We start from the raw sequence: 19,625 nt of genomic DNA on the forward strand, positions 1-19,625 counted from the left end.
AGTATCCATAGAACAATCAGACAGCGGCCCATCTCTTTTCAACTGGGGTAAAATTAGAAGGAATCCAGAATAAAAATCCGCTGCGAGTTTAAAACGAATTTTACATTTTTACGAACTGCTTTTGACTCATAATTGGTTGTTTTATTGGCAGCATTATATGTACATAATTGACTACTTTAAAGTTTGCTGTCGATTGAGTAAAAACTGGTAGAAATAACAAAACATCTACAATATTTTACAGGGCATTGACGTTAGGATCAATCAATTACGGTAAAAATGCACGTTTTTTCCCGCATAATGCCAATACCCAATGAAGAATTTGATCTTTGACTGGGTCTCATTACTACAGCGATACATAAAAAAGAAACGAAGACCATTAAATTAATTCCATCAAAATTTCCGGAAGGCGAACAAACCAATTCTGACATCGGCATTCATGTAAGCCCTTCGTTGTACTTTTCCCGTGTTGGGAGTAAAAAAGCAAAACATGGCAACAGTGACCTTCTGAAATCTCCATATTTCAATGCGCAATAGCTTTTGATTGAGTAAACAAATGACGCTACACTGATATATAGTGTGCCACAAAAGTATTACTAGATATTTACTTACGTGGAAAACAGAAATTACTTTTCCCCAACTTTAGGCTTAAATGAGCTGTTGGAAGGTACACGTCATCTTTTATAAAACGTCTGTGTAACGACATGTGTATTATTTCCAGTTATTGGTGATTGTTATCGGAATACCTATGTACCATAACAATAAAAATTATAATTTTTCACATCATTGGAATACAATATGCAGACTGCTTTTGTGCGTATCGACTTTATAATATTTTCAACACGTACTTAAATCAGCTCTTGTTTGACAGGCACAAACATAGTGTGTAATTAGATTCGTTGTATAATTCATTGTTCATTAATTATCGGGAAATACGTAAATCGGACAGCATATTCATGAACTGCTGATCCTAATTTTAAGATACACATTTTCACGAGTAACGCCTAATAAATTAAGGCGAATGACGTATTTTAGGCGTCATTTTATATCCTAATCGTTTCCAAGTATTTATATATAATTGCAAATTTTATATTAATTTAATCTTATTCTATTAGTCATATAGTATATCGTCTAGTCGTTACAACTCGCTGGCTATTGTACATATTTGAGATATTTTATGTGTTTCAATGTATTTTATTGTATATGTTAACAGGTCAATTGAAAAGTCCCCGGACTACCATAGTAAAACACATTTTTTTGGCAAAATTAGTTTTTTTTATTCAACATAATTCCCTTCAAAGATGAGACACTGATTATAACGACTCTCCAACTTTTCGATGCCATTTTTGTAGTAGTACGATTTGTCGTTTGCTTCAAAATAGGCCCCAGTTTCGGCGATTACCTTTTCATTCGACCAAAATTTCTCCCCAGCAAGCATTGTTTTGATCCTTCCTTTTTCAAGATAGTCAATGAAAATTATTCCGTGCACATCCCAAAATACAGACGCCATAATCTTGCCAGCCAACTGTTGCGTTTTCCCACGCTTTGGAGCGTGTTCATCGTGTGCAGTCCATCCGAGTGAATGAATGGATTGAACTTCGGAGTGAAATGATGGAGCCATGTTTCATCCATTGTCACATATCGATGCAAAAACTCGAGTTTATTACGCTTGAACATCTTCAAACACTATTTCGAATCATCAACTCGTCGTTGTTTTTGGTTAAAAGTGAGCTCGCGCGGCACCCACTTTGCACAGAGCTTTCTCATATCCAAATATTCGTGAATAATATACACGTTCAGTTGATCAATTTCAATTTATGGTCATTCAAAATCATTTTGTGGATTTTTTTAAATGTTTTCGTTGGTAACAAACTCTTTTCCAACTGGGTTCACCGTCTTCGATGCTCATTTCACCACGTCTAAACTTAGCATACTAATCCTTGATGGTTGATTTTACTGGGGCAGTGTCCGGAAACTCGACATCAAGCCAAGTTTTTGCTTCAACTGTATTTTTTCCGTTCAAAAAGCAACATTTTACCAACACGCGAAATTCCGTAAAAATCCATTTTTTTTCACAATAACAAAAATTGTTTCACTCAAACGCTATAATTCACAAACTAGAATAATTATAGAGATAAACAACAAGGAAACAGTCAATGCATGCCATAAATGACGTCAAATGTACTATAAAATACAGTTTGTAATTCAATTCATTTTAAACTCGTAGCAGAATTTTCATTCTCATTTTACCCGAGTTAAAAGAGACATACTTCTGTCTGATTGGTCGGAATGTGTAACCGAATCAGCCAATAAAAATTCGATTTGTGTTGGTACTGCTCCACCCTGTTGTTAAATGTCTACAAAATTCTTCAATATCAATCAGAAGCTACAAACAAGAAAACGTTGTAAACCAAAAGTCCAATTTAATGCGGTAACATTGAGACGTGCATTGTCTGTTTTATTGGGTAGGCCGTACCGTTGAATCAGTGCATCATTTAATAAATTACAGAGCCACATAATTATTTAGCTCTTGTTCTGAATGTTTTTCTGGATGTGAAACTATTCACGCAGACAGCCTTCCATTGCGACAAGATCTCTGCTAGTCGATTCATTACAGTATCGTCTTAATTACAATAAAATATAGCACATTTTTCGCAGCCGCACAAGACATATTTTTTTATTAATATCAAATTGTTGTAGATTTACCAAAAAGCTTGATGTCATGACCTTGCTATAAAAGGCGTTGTTGATTTTTGTGAAGCCAGCTTAATGCTGGCGAAAGTTCATAGTAATCAAGACACCAGAACGTAACAACGGCATTACATTACGGCGAAAGAGATTGTCGATGGTGAAAGTACAGATGAAATATAATTTTCCTAAGATAAAAGTCATGTTTTATATCACTATATTAGCTCAGAGTATACACAGATAGTTCTAATTAAACATATTACATTATTTTTGCTTATTCGTATTAGATAATATCCCATAATTATTTGATTCACAACCGCAATCTAAATAATTAATACTACTTTATTATTTAACATTTATTTTTGTTAGTTTTATTTAATGCCATTGTAAAGCGTCTTTTTTCATTGTTTTAATACGCATGCGTTTATAATACGATTAGAAGTGATACCTAGTTTCAGTGAAGCTTTGTCCGAACTCGGTTAACTCCGGCAATTTTCGCGCCATTTTCATTGAAAAGCGACGTCCAACCATTGTTAATTGATTTTACATTTTCTAAGCAGATATACGGTTTGTATTGTTTTAACTCTCTTATATTACATATACAGTTAAGTGTTATATTGTTATTTGTTCTTGTACTTAATTTATCCTATTATATCTTATCTTGTAATGTGTTGTTTAGTAGTACACATAAGCATTATATTCCTAAAATATACATATAATTTATAATTACTGGCAACGTGGGAAAATTAAATTTTAGTGCGCATGCCAGGCCTATGATTAGATTATAGGCCTGGATGATTAGACTCTTAATTGCATACTATATAACCTTATAAAATGTATTTATGGAATGAATTTATTTGAGGAAAAATACCGTGTAACAGTGAAAGTAAATTGGAATAGAATTCTCCAATAAAATGAAATTTTGCACGACAAATTATGGCACATCCTTTTCTAAATAGCTATTTTATTATTCAAATAAACCTTGTCCAACGTTATATGTCAAGATATCTCTTTCATATATAGAAACCCATTACTTTCTACCGTTCAAATATCATAAATTATAAAAAAACGGTTTCTCTACAATATATAAATATGAAAAATAACCAAAAAATTTCTATCAAATCAATAATAAATAAATAACTGTCTATTCGGTATAGAAATAGTAGTATTGGATCTATAAAATCAATTCTATATTTAGTTTACATTGCAATTATTGTTTATTATTCCTACTATGCCTCAATCGTTCAACAGTTCTGAGAAGAATGCAATAGTGCATTCGGTTAAGCTATGTACCAATTGCATGGAAAACCGCTGAAGTCATAATGATACCAAAACCTGTTAAACATTCAAAACATGTTTCTTTATTGCCAGTTGTCGCTAAACTCTTTGAGAAATTGAATGTGAAAAGTTTCAAATCTATTCTTGAGCAAAGAAAGCGCATACCACGTCACTAGTTTGGTTTCAGGAATGCCCACTTAACAACTGACCACGTCCATTGAATCACAGATTTACCTGAAAACTATGAAACTGAAATCTATAGAAAATAAAGGTGTGTGCTCTGCTGTCTTTCTTGATGTTGCGTGGGCGTTTGGCAGAGTATAGCGTGGAAGTTTTCTATCGAAAAAAGCATATAAAAAAGAAGCGCGATGAACGAAACTGCCAGCCATTAACTTAACAGGCCAATTGAAAAGTCCCCGGTCGGACACATAGATGGCGCTACTAGAATTAAATTCATATGTTTTTAGTTAGCCCTAACCCTCAAAAGATGCGTGTATAAATTTGATCGTTAGTTTGTGAATTATAGCATTTTGAGTGAAGCAACTTTTGTTATTGTGAAAAAAAATGAACAAAAAGGAATTTCGCGTGTTAATACAATATTGCTTTTTGAAGGGAAAAAATACAGTTGAAGCAAAAACTTGGCTTGATATCGAGTTTACGGACACTGCCCCAGGAAAATCAACCATCGAGGATTGGTATGCTAAGTTTAGACGTGGTGAAATGAGCACCGAAGACGGAGAATGCAGTGGACGCCCAAAAGAGGCTGTTACCGCCGAAAACATTAAAAAATCCATAAAATGATTTTGAATGACCATAAATTGAAATTAAATGAAATAGCAGACACTCTAAAGATATCAACTGAACGTGTACATCAAATCATTCACGAATATTTGGGTATGAGAAAGCTCTGTGCAAAGTGGGTGCCGCGCGAGCTCACTTTTGGTCAAAAACAACGACAAGTTGATGTTTCGGAGCAGTGTTTGAAGATGATCAAGCGTAATAAACCCGAGTTTTTGCATCAATATGTGACAATGGATGAAACATGGCTCCATCATTTCACTCCGAAGACCAATCGACTACTACCGAAGACATCCGAGTAGACTGCACACGATGAACCCGCTCCAAAGCGTGGGAAAACGCAACAGTCGGCTGGCAAGGTTATGGCGTCTGTATTTTGGAATGCACATGGCATAATTTTCATTGTCTACCTTGGAAAAGGAAGGACCATCAACAGCGACTATTATATAGTAGTTATTGGACCGCTTGAAGGACGAAATCGCATAAAAACGGCCGCATTTGAAGAAATAGAAAGTGCTGCTTCACCAAGACTACACCGTGTCACAAGTCAGTGAAAATGATGACAAAAATCCATGTATTGGGCTTCGAATTGCTTCCTTATCCACCGTATTCTCTAGATCTGGCCTCCACCGACTATTTCCTGTTCTTAGATCGCAAACGAATGCTCGCTGGGAAGAAATTTTCGTCGAATGAAGAGGTGATCGACGAAACTGAGGCCTATTTTGAAGCAAAGGACAAATCGTACTACAAAAATGGTATCGAAAAGTTGGCGGGTTGCTATAATCAGTGTATCACCCTTGAAGGGAATTATGTTGAGTAAAAAAAAACTAATTTCGTCAAAAAAATGTGTTTCACTATGGTGGGCCGGGGACTTTTCAATTGACCTGTTACAACTTATTTATCAGCATATACTGAGACCAGTATGGAGTTATGGAATTCAACTTTTTTACACATATTTTTTAATTAATGAAAATATTCATTAATCAATAGGGCCGGTTTGATCCGTTCCCTTAGTTCAGCACATTCCTGCTCTAAAATACATAGAAAACTATCTTTGATACCTTAATCGATGTGCTGGATACCCCGACAAATATTGAGGATTTTCTACGTTTAGGATTCTTGGAAAAAATATACCTCACTGTAATATGTGTCTACTTTATGTATAAATATAAAAAGAAATCCGTAAAAATTTCTATTGCTAATAAATAGCGTTTTCTCTATATGTTTAAGAAGGCCTTGACGGTATATGCAAAAAATATGTCGAGAATTAAAAAAAAAACAATTGAGAAACGATTAAGAAATATTCACACTGATAGCGACTGATGGAATTATAATTTTTGCGTTGGTGTCAGTAACCTTTTACCCAGTTTCTCAATGCATTCTTCTTTCAGCGGGTAACGCTGTTGAAACTGCATTAGTTTTCATATTTAAATAGTGTTATTTTATAAACGTCTTTAAACTGCTTCGAGAAAGTACTTTTCAAAAATAAGAGGATGATTATTTGTATTACAAATATTTGATGTTTACCAAGGTGATTAAGGCGTAAATATTGTTAAATTTTGTAGGTAATTATATATTTTTACAATTGCCTATTAATTTGAAATGAGGTAAGGTATTATACCTATTGTATATCCCTGTCTACTGTTAATTATGATAACTAGTGAGCGTCCTATGGTCGAATTTCGAAATGATTATTTAAAATTAAATATTTAAATATTTACCAAAAATATTGGAGATTTCATATATTAATGAGATAATTGAACTCATAATCTATTACGGTTAACCATATAATGATATTTTTGCATTTGCAATGTCTTTGTTATATGAATAATTCACTTTATTAGTAATGACCATTTTTTAAAAATATTTTAGGACTAATCTACCTTCTATATACCACTTACTGACTCATCATGAGATCTCTAAAACTGTACATATGAATATTACTCCGATAGTAAGATATTTGATGATCTTCCTCTGTCAAAAATTAATATTATTTAATTTTGTTACAGACGCCAACCTATTTGTTGTATTATGTTTGAAGATTAACTTGTTTATAATGTTTTATTTCTATTTAAACGTGAAATACTCAACTATTAAATGAAATGACTATATATTTTAAATACTTTATATTATGTATGGATTATATGCAAACATGCATATTAAAAACATATTGTAGACTCTATTAAAATCAAATTAAGCTTATAACTTGGAGTTTCATTTTAAAGAGTAAATCTGAAAACAATTTACGTCGAACGCAGAATGAGGAGCTGGTTTATTTCAATATTTAGCCTGATTTGTTAACCGGGACTAAATAATTCATTTTAAACAATATTTCCTCGAAATTGTTGTATACATTTTATGGCGCTAAGAGTTTCTTCATGGAGATATATTTTGAGACATGTAAATAGGCACTGGGGGCTAGATCTGGACTGTAGGGTGAGTGGCGATTCGAAGCACAATTTCATCAAATTGAGCTTACTCTTGACGAAACAGCACTTTTATTTTACATTTCTGGAGGTTGTACCTTTACATCTTCACTCTGTCAATCCAAGCAACTTACCCTTAACCTTATCAACCATTGTTTGAATGTTTGGTTCCTTTCGATCTCTTTCACTGACCGTTGTCTACTCAGTTGACGATCATATATCGACGTATATCGAAAAAAATTGTTTAGCTGGTTTAAATATAAATAAATAGTCAAAACTACCATTAATTTTAAACCAAACATCAGATTGGCATAAAAGTTTAAAGTATTACTTCAAGATTAGGTCCACTATATGTCAGGATCCGAACTTGTTGAGTTTTGTGATACATACAACAGAAACATTACAACTTACAAAGAATAATAATGAATGCTTTATAATTATATAGAGATAATTCTAATTCTATAGGGACTTTTTCTTTTAAGATAACAGAAGGCTTTCGATTACAAATCGAATGAGACTGCGGCTTACATATCGTAACTTAAATTTTCAATGTGGGGAAGCTCGCTTGTGTCATTTTACCCTGGTATATTTAATTTCTCCCATTATTATGATAAAATGAAATTAAAATATACATAGATTCATTGTTGCAAAATTAGGGCCTAGATGTATTCTAAGCCTTGCATGTTTTTTTTCTATTTTTTTATTGGCTGAAATTATACATAAGCCATTAAACAATTCAAAAGCTATTTTAGGAAAAATCGATAGAACTTCCCGAAACTGTTGCTAGGTTTTAACCAGCATAAATTCGTTATGCCTCCTGAAAGCACACATAAATCAGGGTAATATATTTTAGACAATTAATGGGACGTTATAATAACCGTTAGTCTACTGATAAATCCCCATGTTCTTTAATTTCATGTATTTTTTAAAACACTTCCTTGTATTAAAATAAGTGAGAAAATACTCAGTACAGTATATAGAGAAGTGACAGTGGGAAATATGGGGATTGAGGTGTATTTAGATAATGTAGAGTACACCCATTACCATTTTATAACTTATGTATATGTAGGGTGGAGCAAAATCCCATTACTAATGACGCAATTTCCGCTGAGTAGCAATAATGGAACGATTATTTTCAATAAATATTGTCACTATTTCTGCTCTTTCTTGTGGCTTATATTTACCCATAATAAAATTTGGACATCTATACAACACAATGGTTAAAGCAAAACTGAGCTAAACGTCACATAACCAAGATGGCGCACAATCAAAGTGGTAGCGGGACTTCTGCCCCACTCTATATATGTGTGTAAAAATATTGAAATATAAATTTGAATATATCCATATATATTGTATCTATATATATTTTTAATGTTTTTTATGAATTTTAATTAATACATTTGTTTTGAGAAATTAAATTAATTTTTTTATTTAAATTTGTTTGGTGAACAAAATGTGACGTCAGGGGTTACTCACTTGATGCTATGGTTGCGTTTCTTTACCGGTGTTTATAATTTATATTAAAACTGGAACCAATGGAATTACTAGAATGGCGGCTGGATATTGGACGTAGAATGAAACTTTTCTCTAGAGACATCTACTGCGTTTTCTCTCTATTATTCTATGAGTGGAGTTAACGTTTCTTTTCATTTAAATGCTTAGAGAGAAAAAACTTAATATCTACACATCAGTTTGGGTTTGATAACAAACACTGATCAGGTGCATAGAAAAATAGATGTCATTCCGTATAGCAACATAGCTCAGTAGCTTAGAATGATACAAAACTTCGCTGGAAGGATTATGTAAAAACGAAAAAGAAAGAACTGGAGTTAAAATATAAGACATAATCAGAACATTATCAGGACATAATAAATTACTATTATATAAGGACGTATTGAAGCCTATATATAAACGCGAAAACTAATATAAATATAATACAAGTTTTCCTGAACAAAGTCCTGAGAAGTATCGTAGGTCCATGCAGATACTATAGCACTGATTGTTTACACTGATACCTTCAGATACCGACTGTCATTCAAGAACTCAAGAAAAGTTCAAGGAAACATGAGGAGTGCCTCCATTCTCAGGTCAAGATCCAGGTAATATTCTTGGATAACACCATAACAGAACACAAATTCAAAAGTATCTAGTCATTTGATCTTGAGTACAGTGTTCAAACAACTCCTAGATATATGCCTAGAATAACGTTATTGTAAAGGTAAATTGTAGATTAATCGGCAACAACTAGCAACAATAAATCTAAAAAAACTTAAATGTTGAAAAAATCTTATGATTCATATGCATGCAAATTCGAAGGACAAAGCCATAGACGTCATATTTTCACAATATCAATATCTCCATCTTAAAAAACACAATCAGCTCTGTTGTGGCATCTGATTTAACGAAACAACTTTCTTTCTTGCTGACCAATTTAATCCCTAAAATAACGCGAATCATAGTGTGGACGTAGCTTAAGGCCGACGCTGACCAAAGTTACTTTCGGTCTTGAAGGTCATCGAACCCGAAAAAAGAAATTGCCCCAATCACGGTCACGTTCATTAACAAGGCAATTTCGCCTTTGGTAGCCGAAAATAAAAATGTCAACAATAAATAAGTACGGTTTGTTGTGGACGGTTATCGTCCGAGGAAGACCGAAAGCCGAAGCGGAATCGTAACCCTGGTCGATAGCGACCTCGACGATCCGGGAAACGGACACGAGATGAAAATTGAATTATAGCCTTTGCCGTTCGTTATGTTGTTTTCTCCTGGTGGGAATTAATTGGTAAAGGTCGACAAGTAAATATTTCCGTTACGAACAATGTGGATGTTTAATCACGTTAGCCTAGGTATTTGGATATTTTTAAATTAACAATATGTTCCTAGAACTGTCTTAAAATTATCACGTTCTGCGTAAGATAGTCCAACTCAAAAAGCTCTCCTACAAGCAGATCGGCCAACTAACTAATACCATCAAGTCCATTCAGACGCTGCAATACTTCCATTATCCCCAGAAAAGCACCTGCTTACCAAGATTGCTGAAAGAGCAATTTTCTATGCCCTTAACGATTTTACGAAGGCAAACTGGGCAATTCGGTTTGCGCGCCAAACATTCAACCGCTCATCAGGCCCATCTTCTGGCCTTAAAAATCAACTGTGCTTTTAACCGACGCGAAATACTTGGAGCGGTCCTCTTGGGCCTAACCAAAGCCTTTGACAAGGTTTACCTCGACGGCTTAGTGACGAAATTCATTCGGTTAGGTTTACCCGATGACCCAATTAGTTATCTGGCTGACACAAAAGGGAAGGTAACTTGAGTTTCAAGGCATTTTTTTTTACTGGTTAATTTAATTTGTGAATTCAACATAATATATTCTACTTATATTATATTCTTCAAAAATACATATAATTTACAAGAACACGCAACGTTGCAAGGCATAAAAGTGATACTACAAGTATAGTTCATATTATACTTATTATAATAAAGAAGATGAAAATTGGAGCAGAAAATGTTAGGTTGAGTTTCAAGAGAAGTTTTTTTAACTGAAATTAATTTAATTTGTCGATTCAAAATAATATATTCTATTTATATTATATTATTCTTCTTCAAATATACATATTGATAAGAACTGTCAACATTGCAAGGCATAAAAGTGACAGTACTAGTGTTCATATTAAATTTATTATATTATAGAAGATGAAAATTGTGACAGAAAATGTTAACCTGAGATTTAAGGGAAGTTTTTTTTAACTAAAGTTACTAATTTGTGAACTCAAGATGATATATTCTATTTATATTATATTCTTCAAATATACCTATAATTTCCAGGATCTGGCAACGATACAAAATCCAATTATTGTGCGCATATGAGGCATTATTAGATTCTTGTGAAACATTCTCCTAATAATGCTTGAATATGTCTTGCAACATAACTAACCTCGTCTCAAAACGCCAATATGCAGACTTCACACATACAGAAATTGTTTAAAGCTCCCCAAAACAGCACATACTGCTCTAATTACAACAAAATTTCACAGTTACTGGAGCATTATCACTGTTTATAACTTCAAACAGCTAAATTATAATTTGACTGAAAATTCCGACAAAATGAAAATGGTAGAACATCGAAAATCTGATATTTCTAAAACTAACACTAATCATGAATTCAGAATTGAACTAATAATGAATTCAGTAGATGAATGTGATGATAATGCGTCTAAAGTATTTCCCCGATAGCTATATAGTAATAAAAATTTCTTAAAAATTACAAATTAAATGAATTTCCGCAAACATGCGTTTTCATACTATGGTAAACCGGATATTTAATTTGTGAATTCAACATAATATATTCTACTTATATTATATTCTTCAAAAAATACATATAATTTACAAGAACACGCAACGTTGCAAGGAATAAAAATGATACTTCAACCGTTCATATTACACTTATTATAATAAAGAAGATGAAAATTGTAGCAGAAAATGTTAGGTTGAGTTTCAAGGGAAGTTTTTTTTAATTGAAGTTAATTTAATTTGTCAATTCAAGATAATATATTCTATTTATATTATATTATTCTTCTTCAAATATACATATAATTGATAAGAACTGTCAACGTTGTAAGACATAAAAGTGACACTACTAGTGTTCATATTAAATTTATTATATTATAGAAGATGAAAATTGTGACAGAAAATATTAACCTGAGATTTAAGAGAAGTTTTTTTTAAACTAAAGTTACTAATTTGTGAATTGAAGATGATATATTCTATTTATATTATATTCTTCAAATATACCTATAATTTCCAGGATCTGGCAACGTTGCAGATTCAAATTATTGTGCGCATGTCAGGCATTATTAGATTCTTGTGAAACATTCTTCTAATAATGCTTGAATATGTCTTGCAACATAACTAACCTCATCTCAAAACGTCAATATGAAGACTTCACACATACAGAAATTGTTTAATAAAGCTAAATTATAATTTGACTGAAAATTCCCACAAAATGAAAATGGTAGAACATCGAAAATCTGATATTTCTAAAACTAACACTAATCATGAATTCAGAATTGAACTAATAATGAATTCAGTAGACGAATATGATGATAATGCGTCTAAAGTATTTCCGCGATAGCTATCTAGTAATAAAAATTTCTTAAAAATTACAAATTAAATGAATTTCCGCAAACATGCGTTTTCATACTATGGTAAACCGGATATTTCAAGCTATTTTTGACCTCGACAAAAAAGAACACGAACGGTGTCACTTTTTCTGACCGCCTCAAAAGAATTGACGTTTTTCTTGCCATCTGAAACCGGAGCATTGTTTTCATATATAATTACCGTACCCAGGTTTCTCGTCATCGTCATATTTTAACCATTGTTTTTCGTGTAGTGTTAAATACAATGGCATTGTTCTGAGATGGGAAAAATGGCGTTTCTTAACTGTAAAGATATTCCATTAAAAAAACGTTGAAACATGTTTTAACAATAAAAAACGTTTTAGTAGACAAGTAATAGCAATTAGTTTAAGATCGTTTAAGAGATTTTGTATACGATGATGTACACGTGTAAGACCACCTTGTATGTGTATATTTAACATATGTCTGTATATTTAAGAGTTATTATTATGCAAGTTTTCTATTTATTAATATATTGGAGGTAGCTATACAGTGATGTCAAAAAAACGTTGTTTTAATATTCTTTATAACTTTTTTATTTTTATTTAGTTATTACAACGATTATTATGTACATATTTTATTTAAAAACGTTTTTTTGTATTGAAAATGTAAATTGGATAATTGTTTACTTTTTAATGAGTTCCTTATTTATTTTTTGAAATCGGTTCAACTTTTTCGAAATATCGATATTTTGATCCGCGGCCGACATCCCTAGTTCGACTAGAATCGACTGTTTCCAATCGATAGTTTCCAACGCCAGCTACGATCTTATATATGGAAGAATAACTTCTATAAAAATATTTCTTTACTCATCATTCAATAATATCTCAAAATAATTCCACAGTCGTTATATAAAATACAAACGTAAATTTAGCAATATCCTAGACAAGTCCCATTCCTGTCACATAGATCTAAACGAATAACGATCGCATAAACAAGACTAACTATATTTCGAACCGTAAAATGACAAAATGAAAAAGATCTTAAACACGTTCGATGGACACAAATAAATTAACATTAATGTGTTGTTTGTTTCTTCACTCTACTTACCATGGTGCAAAGTCCGATCCTCTTGCTTAGCCGGTCGATTGGAATGCTGCAAAAAAATACGATTCAATTAGACATTGAAATAAGATTATTTTCTGTCGGGCTGACGATATGTTTATCGATCGGTGCCTTTTTTTTACTTTTTACGGCCATTTTACCAATTTAGTTGGCGTTATTTATTGCCGTTTTAATAAGAGCACATTAATATTAATAAGAACATGTTATAATTATTTTATTATCGCTGTAACATTATTTAATTCAAAAATAAATAAAACATAATTTTTATGTTTAAATATAGGTTGGGTATCATCCGATTCTCTAACACATTGTCGATTGTTTTTGGATAATTTAAAATTATATTGCCTCCTTAATTTCCTTAACATTAGTAGTCGAAAATTCGATAGTAAACTTCGATAGTTTCCGCTTAATTTTGCGACGTTGCCATTTACAAGCAACCGACAGGTGGTAGAGAGCTGTGTTTTGTAAGGTTAAGAATTGATAGTATATTTGTTCTTGTACTGTTCACGTCTCGATTATAAATGGTAATGTATACATTACCAGTTTGTGAATATTAAAATAAATCTATAACATTTTTAATCTGAACAGACATATGAAGACATTCCATCTAAATGCATATCCATTCAGTTTTTATTTTAATTTTAGTTGATCCTATAGTTGATGAATAGTTGATCCTGCGAAAGTAAAAATAAATATGTCTCTATGTCCTTTATGTAAGTACATCTCATCCAAATTACAGCTCGTGATCACATAAAAGGTTAATTGAAAAGTCCCCGGCCTACCATAGTAAAACACTTTTTTTTCATGGATTCTTGCCATTGTTTTCACTGATTTGGGACACGGTACATTGTCTTGGTGAAGCAGCACTTTCTTTTTCTTCAAATGCGGCCGTTTTTCGGCCATTTCGTCCTTCAAATGGTCCAATAACGCTATGTAATAGTCGTTGTTGATGATCCTTCCTTTTTCAAAATAGTCAATGAAAATTATTCCATGCGCATCCCAAAATACAGACGCCATGACCTTGAATGTTACGTTATCCCACGCTTTGGAGCGGATTTATCGTGCGCAGTCCACTCGGATGACTGTCGATTGGACTTCGGAAGGAAATGTTGGAGTCATGTTTCATCCATTGTCACATATCGACGTAAAAACTCGGGTTTATTATGCTTGATCATCTTCAAACACTGCTCCGAATCATCAACTCGTAGTTGTTTTTGGTCAAAAGTGAGCTCGCGCGGCACCCACTTTGCACAGAGCTTTCTCATACCCAAATATTCGTGAATGCTATGATGCACACGTTCAGTTGATATATTTAGAGTGTCTGCTATTTCATTCAGTTTCAATTAAGGTCATTCAAAATCATTTTATGAAAGTCTAAACCAAGTCTAAACTTAGCATACCAATCCTTGATGGTTGATTTTCCTGGGGCAGTGTCCGGAAACTTGGTATCAAGCCAAGTTTTTGCTTCAACTGTATGTTTTCCCTTCAAAAAGCAATATTTTATCAACACGCGAAATTCTTTTATATGCTATGCTACAAAATGCTACAATTCACAAATTAACGATCCGACAGTTGTCAAATTTATACACGCATTTTTTAAGGCTTAAGGTTAACTAAAAAACATATGGATTTAATTCTGGTAGCGCCATCTATGTGTCAGGTCGGGGACTTTTCAATTGACCTGTTAGTAATTCCACAGCCTTAACATTTAACAAGAAGCATTGGAATTTGGCTCGCTTGAAGATTTTCAATGTTGGTGGCTCATATTTTTGTAAAAATATTACCACTTCTAATTTTTTAACTTACAGACCAATCCTAAATTTTAGTTGCAAGCTCTATTGCCAGGCATTTTCTAGAAATGGAATTAGGATGTGGGACTAGACTAGAGATACAAGTATATTGGAGCAGCAAAAATGAAATACCTCAGAAGAGTCACGGGTATTACAAAGATACTCAGAATGAGACGCAAAGAAATAAGAAAATACATCAATATTGAATCACTGGAAGAGCATATAGAAAGGAGATAACACTTACTTGTTGGGGACACTTACAGAACATGGAAGGACATAAGGAAAGTAAAGAGAATATGGCAAAAAAGGATGTAGAGAAGCGAAATCAAAGGGGGACCGAAAAAAATCTGCTATTAATGAATCAGAGAAACACTTCACAGGAAGAATTTCTATATGGAGACAGACTCAACAATAAATGTAGCACACCTATACCACAAAACAGTACAAAAGGTATATTTCAGTCAAAACGATTTAATAATTAAAAAATCAAAACAGTATTCGGTAACAACATAAGCACAGGTATTAATGCAAATTACGTAAAGCTTCAGTAAACATAAACAGTTCTCTTTTACAGAATCTGCCTCGAACTAGTTTATCGTTCTTTTTCTCGCGGCTATGAAACTGGTAACATTAAATTGGTAAGAGGAAGAATACAACCAAACCGGTTATTAACTTTTGATAAATGTACTTCTATCTTTAAATATGATTCTCTACCATATTCTTGAATAAATACACAATTTTCTTGGTCAATTTTACTTTAAATGCTACGAACTTATTGCTAATATTTATGTGTATTAATATTTTTTATCTATATTTTAAAGTCTCCTTTTACCAACTATGGGTTTATCTGGACTGGGCCTAAAGTTTAACGGGGGCTCCGAACCACGGTCCTCAGCATTAAGCCTACCGACTGGCGAGTGACCTACTTTAGAAATCATCCCAGAAGACATCCGGTCTTACCCAGCCTGGTTACTGGCGCGACTGGGATAGTTTTCTTTGTCGGATTTTACACTCTTGCCTAGAACATTCACAAATGTTAAACAATCACAAACATAAATTTACGACCATGCCCCAGCAGGATTCGAACCCGCGGCTATCGCAACAGTAGGAGGACCGTCCCATCGCCTTTACCACTGCGCCACCAAGCCGGCTGTGTATTAATCTTATCCAACTCCGCTCATTGCATAAGTTATAAAAAAACTATTGAGTGACATGTTATTTAAGTAACATGAAATTATATTTGTCGGTACTTTTAGTTGTTTTATTTACCTATTTATTTACGTTAATATAACCTAAGACCTTTTCACTGTATCGTAAATAAATGTTGATCGATCGGCTTCGAAACCGGTTTCTTCGTATTTTTTTCCCATATATCTAGGTCAAACGAATTTGCAGAATAAAAAAGCACATGATCGTTATCTACTTTTACCGAAAGCGGATACGTGATAGTCACACTGGCAGTCAGGCGAAAATTAGAATTTTTCCTTACAAAACACTATTTGCTTAATCGACACCAATTCAAGTCGAACAATATCATATTTACACATGAAAATAGGTTGTTTGTTTCGTATATAAAAAGAAAAACAACAAAAGTTGGTCATCTTCATTAAAAACAAGATAATTAGGTCACATAACATGGAAAAAATAATCCTAGTTAATATGTCGGACATAGAGGCGAACCGAAACGCAACATAATAATAGCAATTGGATTGATAGGAATTCCCTGAAAATCATTTAAAGGCTTTGATATGTCAAATTTCAACTTATTCAATACGGAGTAAAAATGTAATTAACATACAATACAAAATTGAAAGTTCAGAATGGATACTGAAAAATAACAAAAACCTGGCGAGTTAATTCGTACGTTATCTTGACAGAAAGTGGCCTTTTCTTCTGTAAATCATCCCAGAAGACACCCGGTCTTACCCAGCCTGTTCACTAGCGTGACCGGGATCGTTTTCCTTGTCGGATTTGACACTCTCGCCTAAGGCAATCACAAATATTAAACAATAACAAACATACATTTACGACCGCGCCCCAGCAGGATTCGAACCCGCGACTATTGCAACAGTAGGAGAATCGTCTTGTCGCTTTTACCACTGTGCCAACCAAGCCGGCAATTTTGGGATCTGATTGGTTTAAAAGATCATAATGTAGTTAAATTGAATTTATTATTTTGCCCAACAAAATCCCTTCTACATTCGGAAATAGATGACACGTAACAGATGTCTGAAGACGTATTCGCATCCTAGGTAAAAGATGAGACATTAAAAGTGGTTGCTAAACTTATTGAACAAAATAAATAGTTACTTATGGACCTTAACAAAAAGATACCCAAATACAATTCTTATACCGAAAAGTTTGAAATCTGAAAAACTAACGAATCTCATAAGTACTGCTTTATTGGGAATTTTGTATTGGAAATAGTATGAATTATATAATGAATACGTAACAGTAAATCAGTTTGTAGTTACTGAAATGGTAATATAAAAAAGTTGCTACTGTGTACATAAATGAAATGAGGTTATGCTCAATTTATTGGTTCTTTAGTAAACGTTTATACTATTTACTGGTTTACATTACCGGTTTTTCTTTTAGGTTCGTTAACACAAGGCGTCAGTGTATATTTTATTTGAATAAACGATAATATTTTTTCTGATAAGTTTCGTTAAAAACTCCGTCTGTCATACATGCTGTAAAAGCATTAATTAAAGAATTCTGAAATAAGTGATTAAATTAAGAGTTAGACGGGTTATTTTTATAAAATTTATTCACAAGTCAATGTCAGTAAGCACGTGGCAATGTTGATAACCTCTAATTATTAACGCTAATATTTTGAAAAATTGAATTGAATAAATTGAACAGGATCAACAGGTATCAACACACACTGTGTCTCTTTTTAATTGGCTAAAATGAGATTGAAAAATCCGCTCCGAGTTAAAAACGAATTTTACACTTTTACAAATTGCATTTGACAGTATATTCGACATCATCTATGACGTGAATTGGCTGTTTTATTCGAAGGTCTATATTTTATCAGTTGTTCAAGGAACCCCCTTATATTCAGTTTAATTTTCTAAATCGGTAAAAACAATGTCTTAGCATCGTTTTTTTTTTCAAAATAGCCTCGATGATAACTCGAAAATAAAATAACTTCGATGGACGTAAATCAAGTGAATAAGTCTGTTGCGGAATAGTATGAACCGATTTTTTTATATAAAAAAGTAGCGAAAATACTTTTCTATATGAGAACCCATATTATCGTAAGGGTTTTATGCATTTTAACGATAAGAGAACAACTGAAAGTAACATAAAAATTACAATATTTTATAGTGTCTACAATATTTGTTTATGTTTTTTTTGTGTCACCGATCTGACGGTTATTCCTGGTTGCTTGATTTGGGCGTATTTCGTTTTATTGGAATTTATTTGTAGGGCCTAAAAATTTATCGATACAAGACGATATAAGCTTTAACTTTAGCTAAATTTCAGTAGGCAAATATGTCCGTGATATGTTCGGTATATCTGGTAAAAAAACAGATAATACACTCCATAGATTAAAAAACAAAGCGTCCAATGAGTCATATTTCTAAAAACTGTATGCGCAGTGAAGTATTTCCCAAAGAACAGGTAATTGTAATGAGGTTCGAGAAAAATAAAATATATATCAAGACATAAAATCATGTTTTTATCGCCAAACGACAAAAAATATTAGATAACAACTTGATAGTGGTGAGATAGTATGATCTAATAATCAGCGTTATTAATAGTTTTTGCATTAAATGAAATCCCATTTCATATTACCGACGCTTATTAACGCGCGTAACTATAGCTTTCAATTAGCATAATCGCCAATTCCACAAATGCCTTGTATTAGCCTTGATAACTGATACCTTGAGTGCAGAAAATAAAGCCATCAACGGCCCGATTAATTTCTATCTGTACAAAACGAAACAGGGTTATATTGAAACATCGACAGTAGATGCACGCATAAAATAAAATTGAATCAATATATAAGCGAACGCCAACATTATTATTAGCCGGCACAACATAACTAAAAGTAGATTATAATTTCCTGGTACCACAATTGGTTATTAGAAAGGTTACCGTGATCTATTCCAGGCGCAGTTCCTCTTCCAAATTACTATTTATTAATAGTACATCATAATTTATAATAAGTTTTAGAATCAGGCAATATTTCCTTCTCATTCTATTCTAGTTAAAAAGAGATACAATGCTGTCTGATACAATTGAACACGTAAACATCCAATGGAATATATATCGAAAGTAACGTTGGGAACTATCGACTGAAAACGATTATCGACTGTTTAGTAATTGACTATATTTTACTATGGACTGTTTCAGTGACTGTTTCGGTCGCTATTTTCGGTCCGACTACTAGTTT

General features: G+C 32.8%; 1 protein-coding gene and 1 long non-coding RNA gene across 4 annotated transcripts in view; one reads left to right on the forward strand and one right to left on the reverse strand.

The window, feature by feature from the left end:
- Nucleotides 1-19,625, reverse strand: part of LOC143198739 (E3 ubiquitin-protein ligase RNF144A) — a 76,135-nt gene that overhangs the window by 26,757 nt on the left and 29,753 nt on the right. For all 3 annotated transcript variants that reach the window (XM_076408143.1, XM_076408141.1, XM_076408144.1), the window contains exon 2: nucleotides 13,416-13,461. The gene's annotated coding sequence lies outside the window, so the exon portion shown is untranslated. The remainder of the gene's footprint in view (nucleotides 1-13,415; nucleotides 13,462-19,625) is intronic.
- Nucleotides 13,900-15,380, forward strand: LOC143198743 (uncharacterized). The gene is made up of 3 exons (XR_013006281.1): nucleotides 13,900-13,954; nucleotides 14,076-14,143; nucleotides 15,257-15,380. It is a non-coding gene; the product is annotated as an uncharacterized LOC143198743 (long non-coding RNA).

Source organism: Rhynchophorus ferrugineus, unplaced genomic scaffold (assembly GCF_030347505.1).
Source record: "Rhynchophorus ferrugineus isolate W39M unplaced genomic scaffold, kcgeb_rfMv2 rfM6, whole genome shotgun sequence".
In the NCBI taxonomy this organism is placed as follows: domain Eukaryota; kingdom Metazoa; phylum Arthropoda; class Insecta; order Coleoptera; family Curculionidae; genus Rhynchophorus; species Rhynchophorus ferrugineus.